General features: G+C 42.9%; 1 protein-coding gene across 2 annotated transcripts in view; it reads left to right on the top strand.

Moving 5' to 3' along the window:
- Positions 1 to 3555: 3555 nt before the first annotated feature.
- LOC115110452 (phospholipid phosphatase-related protein type 5-like) overlaps positions 3556 to 6000 on the top strand; it is a 58258-nt gene continuing 55813 nt past the window's right edge. For both annotated transcript variants that reach the window (XM_029636122.2, XM_029636124.2), the window contains exon 1: positions 3556 to 3885. The gene's annotated coding sequence lies outside the window, so the exon portion shown is untranslated. The remainder of the gene's footprint in view (positions 3886 to 6000) is intronic.

Genomic DNA, 6000 nt, shown 5'->3' with positions numbered 1-6000 from the left:
GGACAACTGAGCTTTGAAGGAATACACAGATTTAAAGAGGAGTCCGTGGATAGAGAGCCGTTTATTATGTTCAACATAGGAGGGCCAAGCACAGGAAGCACAGGAAGCAGCTCTTTCAGTAGTTTAGTTGGAATAGGGTCCAGTATGCAGCTTGAAGGTTTAGAGGCCATGATTATTTTCATCATTGTGTCAAGAGATATAGTACTAAAATACTTGAGCATCTCTCTTGATCCTAGGTCCTGGCAGAGTTGTGCAGACTCAGGACAACTGAGCTTTGAAGGAATACGCAGATTTAAAGAGGAGTCCGTAATTTGCTTTCTAATAATCATGATCTTTTCCTCAAAGAAGTTCATGAATTTATCACTGCTAAAGTGAAAGCCATCCTCTCTTGGGGAATGCTGCTTTTTAGTCAGCTTTGCGACAGTATCAAAAAGGAATTTCGGATTGTTCTTATTTTCCTCAATTAAGTTAGAAAAATAGGATGATCGAGCAGCAGTAAGGGCTCTTCGGTACTGCACGGTACTGTCTTTCCAAGCTAGTCGGAAGACTTCCAGTTTGGTGTGGCGCCATTTCCGTTCCAATTTTCTGGAAGCTTGCTTCAGAACTCGGGTATTTTCTGTGTACCAGGGAGCTAGTTTCTTATGAGAAATGTTTTTAGTTTTTAGGGGTACAACTGCATCTAGGGTATTGCGCAAGGTTAAATTGAGTTCCTCAGTTAGGTGGTTAACTGATTTTTGTCCTCTGGTGTCCTTGTGTAGACAAAGGGAATCTGGAAGGACATCAAGGAATCTTTGTGTTGTCTGTGAATTTATAGCACGACTTTTGATGTCCAGAGACATGTTGGACAAAACCCACTGAGTCGATGATGGCTCCGAAAGCCTTTTGGAGTGGGTCTGTGGACTTTTCCATGTGAATATTAAAGTCACCAAAGATTAGAATATTATCTGCTATGACTACAAGGTCCGATAGTAATTCAGGGAACTCAATGAGGAACGCTATATATGGCCCAGGAGGCCTGTAAACAGTAGCTATAAAAAGTGATTGAGTAGGCTGCATAGATTTCATGACTAGAAGCTCAAAAGACGAAAACTTATTATTTTTTTTGTAAATTGAAATTTGTTATCGTAAATGTTAGCAACACCTCCGCCTTTGCGGGATGCACGGGGGATATGGTCACTAGTGCAGCCAGGAGGTGAGGCCTCATTTAACACAGTAAATTCATCAGGCTTAAGCGATGTTTCAGTCAGACCAATCACATCAAGATTATGATCAGTGATTAGTTCATTGACTATAATTGCCTTTGAAGTAAGGGATCTAACATTAAGTAGCCCTATTTTGAGATGTGAGATATCATGATCTCTTTCAATAATGACAGGAATGGAGGACGTCTTTATCCTAGTGAGATTGCTAAGGCGAACACCGCCATGTTTAGTTTTGCCCAACCTAGGTCAAGGCACAGACACGGTCTCAATGGGGATAGCTGAGCTGACTACACTGACTGTGCTAGTGGCAGACTCCACTATGCTGGCTGCCTGGCCTGCACCCTATTTCATTGTGGAGCTAGAGGAGTTAGAGCCCTGTCTATGTTGGTAGATAAGATGAGAGCACCCCTCCAGCTAGGATGGAGTCCGTCACTCCTCAGCAGGTCAGGCTTGGTCCTGTTTGTGGGTGAGTCCCAGAAAGAGGGCCAATTATCTACAAATTCTATCTTTTGGGAGGGGCAGAAGACAGTTTTCAACCAGCGATTGAGTTGTGAGACTCTGCTGTAGAGCTCATCACTCCCCCTAACTGGGAGGGGGCCAGAGACAATTACTCGATGCCGACACATCTTTCTAGCTGATTTACACGCTGAAGCTATGTTGCGCTTGGTGATCTCCGACTGTTTCATCCTAACATCGTTGGTGCCGACGTGGATAACAATATCTCTATACTCTCTACACTCACTACTGTCCAATAAATGTTTCAAAGTGCTAATGAGCATGTGTGAGAAGCTAGGGTTTGAGACTAGACAGAATTGGGTGGGCATAGCGACCTTGGTTTAGTTGGGTCTGTTTTGAAGACGTGTACTATGATTCAGATGTGAGCTGACTGCATTAAAACCCCGCTGGCTACTGAATGAGGACATTCTTCATGCGGTGAAACTGTGAGCCCCAGATCTTCGTATTGTGATCACATAGCAAAGTTTGATGCTTACTTTCATCAATAGCCTGAGCCCACAGTCCCTTCCCCTGGAATGTTACACACATTAATAATAGGCCAGACTACCCCCATCAAGAATATCAGAGCGTGTCATTGATATTGTTAATGTGATAAGCCTTGGAAAACACATGTATGTCAACCCCCCTCAATTTAAGGGCTTTATTGGCATGGGAAACATATGTTAATATTGCCAAAGCAAGGGAAGCAGATAATACACAAAAATGAAATAAACAATCAAAATTAACAGTAAACATTACACGCACAAAAGTTCCAAAAGAATAAAGCCATTTCAAATGTCATTATGTGCAAATAGTTCAAGTACAAAAGGGAAAATAAATAAACATAAATATGGGTTGTATTTACAATGGTGTTTGTTCTTCACTGGTTGCCCTTTTCAGTGGCAACAGGTCACAAATATTTCTGCTGTGTGGTATTTCACCCAGTAGATATGGGAGTTTATCAAAATGTGGTTTGTTTTCGAATTCTTTGTGGATTTGTGTAATCTGAGGGAAATATGTGTCTCTAATATGGTCATACATTTGGCAGAAGGTTAGGAAGTGCAGCTTAGTTTCCACCTAATTTTGTGGGCAGTGTGCACATAGCCTGTCTTCTCTTGAGAGCCAGGTCTGCCAACGGCGGCCTTTCTCAATAGCAAGGCTATGCTCACTGAGTCTGTACATAGTCAAAGCTTTCCTTAAGTTTGGGTCAGTCACAGTGGTCAGGTATTCTGCCACTGTGTACTCTCTGTTTAGGGCCAAATAGCATTCTAGTTTGCTCAGTTTTTTTGAACTTCTTTCCAATGTGTCAAGTAATTATCTTTTTGTTTTCTCATGATTTGGTTGGGTCTAATTGTGTTGCTCACTCTCTCTCTCTCTCTCTCTCTCTCTCTCTCTCTCTCTCTCTCTCACTCTCTACACACACTCTGATTCTCCCTTCCACTATAACAGTTCCCCTCTGGCTGTTGACCCTGTCCTGTTTAACAGTGGCAGGCAGGCAGCCAGCCCCTATCTCTTCTCAGTCCTGACCTGCAGTATTAATCCGCACCAGCCCTAGATCAATAGCCATGTATTCATTGGATTGTGTGCCCTGAGGCAGACAGGCTGCAGCCCGACACAGAGGCACACCTGAGCTCCCCCCTCCCTCAATCCCTCTCTCTCTCTCACACACACCACTCTGTTTGAGTTTTACATCCCCTCCCTCCCTCATTCACTGCGAGAGAGAGGGAGGACAGAGAGAGAGAGGGATGGAATGAAACAAGTTTTGAATACAAATGAGCTTCTCTCTAGTGGCACAGATACCACACATCCCCTCTCTCTCTCTTACTCACACACGCTGCCTCTCGGTCTGTATTGGAAGACAGTGCAGCACATGCAGTAATTCCCGCCACTTAATTGATTAACTGCTTATTTGAAGTGGCTAATTAGATGGGGAGTGTGTCGAGTGTGTGAGGAGGGCTGGGGAGTCGCTAGCACGCTTTATCTCCGTGCGCGCGTGTGTGAGTGTTTGTCTGAGGAGCTCCGGTACCTCACGTCACTCTGGAGCAGGAGGAGGAGAGAAGAAGAAAAGAGATAGAGAGGCAGCTGGGTGGAGAGATTTTCACAGCACTCTCCCTCATCTGACATGGCCTCCGCGTAGGAATCTGGTGCCACTGCAACAGAGGAGCTAGGCAGCAGCGAGGTGTCTAAGGTAAGAGGGAGGGGGTGATGGGTTTTCCTCTCCTCCGTCTGTTTTCCTCTCTGTCTGCATGGGTTGCAGTATGACGAGCATTAGCATGTTAGCATTGTGTTGTATGTCAATGGTTCAGATTGTGGTTGAGGCAAATGAGAGTGTTTTGGTGTTTATGTGGAGGTGAGGAGTGTTTCACCATGGTATTCCCCAAAGGGAAGCTCTAATAACCTAGCTTTCTGAAATCCTATTAGCCCCCCCTCCCCTACCTACACCCTCCACCGCCCTATTAATAGCGTGAAGTGGAATTGTCTCTCTGGCAGGGGGGTAGTGTATGTTTTTATTACCGCAAGTGAAGGAGTGTGTGTGTGTGGTGTGTGTGTGTGTGTGTGTGTGTGTGTGTGTGTGTGTGTGTGTGTGTGTGTGTGTGTGTGTGTGTGTGTGTGTGTGTGTGTGTGTGTGTGTGTTTATGCGTTCTGCACACTGATATCTGCAGATTCAGCATGTGGTTTGAGTGAAACATGTCAGTCAAGAGCAAGGCACACACACTCAACATACTACCATCCGGCATGCTTACTACACACACCTTGGTAATGCACCAAGACAACAGTGCAGTGATTAAAGGGACTTGGACTGATCTCTTTGAACGTGATTGGTTATAGGAGAGTATTCAGCAGCACAGGATAGCCACACACAGAGTGAAAGAAAGAAGCAGACAGTGCCATGTAAATGCTGCATTGGACTGTACAAACACATTGAATATACTACCTTGTACCTCTCTGAGTAGTACTGTGTCAGGGGGATGGCTACATTCAAGGATGAAAGGATCAACCAGACTGCCATACACAGTGCCCTTCACAAAGTATTCACACCCCTTGACTTTTTACACATTCTGTTATGTGACAATCTGAATTTAAAATGGATTACATAAAAATAAATTGTCACTGGCCTACACACAATACCCCATAATGTTGAAGTGTAAATATGTTTTAAAAATTAATTAAAAATGAAAAGCTGAAATGTCTTGAGTCAATAAGTATTCAACCCCTTTGTTATGGCAAGCCTAAATAAGTTAGAGTATACATTTGCCCAACAAGTCACATAATACGTTGCATGGACTTACTCTGTGTGCAATAATATTGTTTAACATGATGCTTTAATGACCACCTCATCTCTGTACCCCACATATACAAGTATCTGTAAGGTCCCTAAGTCGAGCAGTGAATGTAAAACACAGATTCAACAACAAAGACGAGGGAGGTTTTCCAATGCCTCACAAAGAAGGGCACCTATTGGTAGATGGGTAAAAAACAGCAGACATTGAATATATCTTTGAGCATGGTGAAGTTATTAATTACACTTTGGATGGTGTATCAATACACCCAGTAACTACAAAAATACAGGCAACCATCCTAACTCAGTAACTGGAGAGGAGGGAAACGATTCAGGGATTTCACCGTGAGGCCAATGGTGACTTTAAAACAGTTACAGAGTTTAAAGGCTATGATAGGAGTAAACTGAGGATGGATCAACAAGATTGTAGCTACTCCAAAATACTAACCTAAATGACAGAGTGAAAAGAAGGAAGCCTGTACAGAGTAAAAATATTCCAAAACATGCATCCTGTTTGCAATAAGGTACTAAAGTAAAACTGCAAAATTAAAAACATTATCATGAGAATACAAAGCGTTATGCTTGGGGAAAATTCAACACAACTGTTCACTTCATATTTTCAAGCATGGTGGTGGCTGCATCATGTTATGGGTATGCTTGTCAAACTAGGGAGTTTTTTAGGATAAAAAGTAATGGAATAGATCCTTAAGAAAAACCTAGTTCAGTCTGCTGAAAGACTGTTGAGACAATGGGAGACAAATTCACCTTTCGGCTGGACAATAACCTAAAACACAAGGCCAAATATATACTGGAGTTGCTTACCAAGAAGACATTGAATGTTCCTGAGCGGCCTAGTTACAGTTTTGCCTTAAATAGGCTTGAAAGTCTATGACAAGACTTGAAAAGGGCTGTCTAGCAATGAACAACAACCAACTTAACAGAGCTTGAAGAATTTGAAAAAGAGTAATGTACAGATATTTTACAATCCAGGTATGCAAAGCTCTTAGATTTACCCAGAAAGCC

Source organism: Oncorhynchus nerka, linkage group LG26 (genome assembly GCF_034236695.1).
Source record: "Oncorhynchus nerka isolate Pitt River linkage group LG26, Oner_Uvic_2.0, whole genome shotgun sequence".
Taxonomy (NCBI): Eukaryota; Metazoa; Chordata; class Actinopteri; order Salmoniformes; family Salmonidae; genus Oncorhynchus; species Oncorhynchus nerka.
The sequence above is the reverse complement of the archived record's forward strand: the minus strand, read 5'-3'. Positions and strand labels throughout refer to the sequence as shown.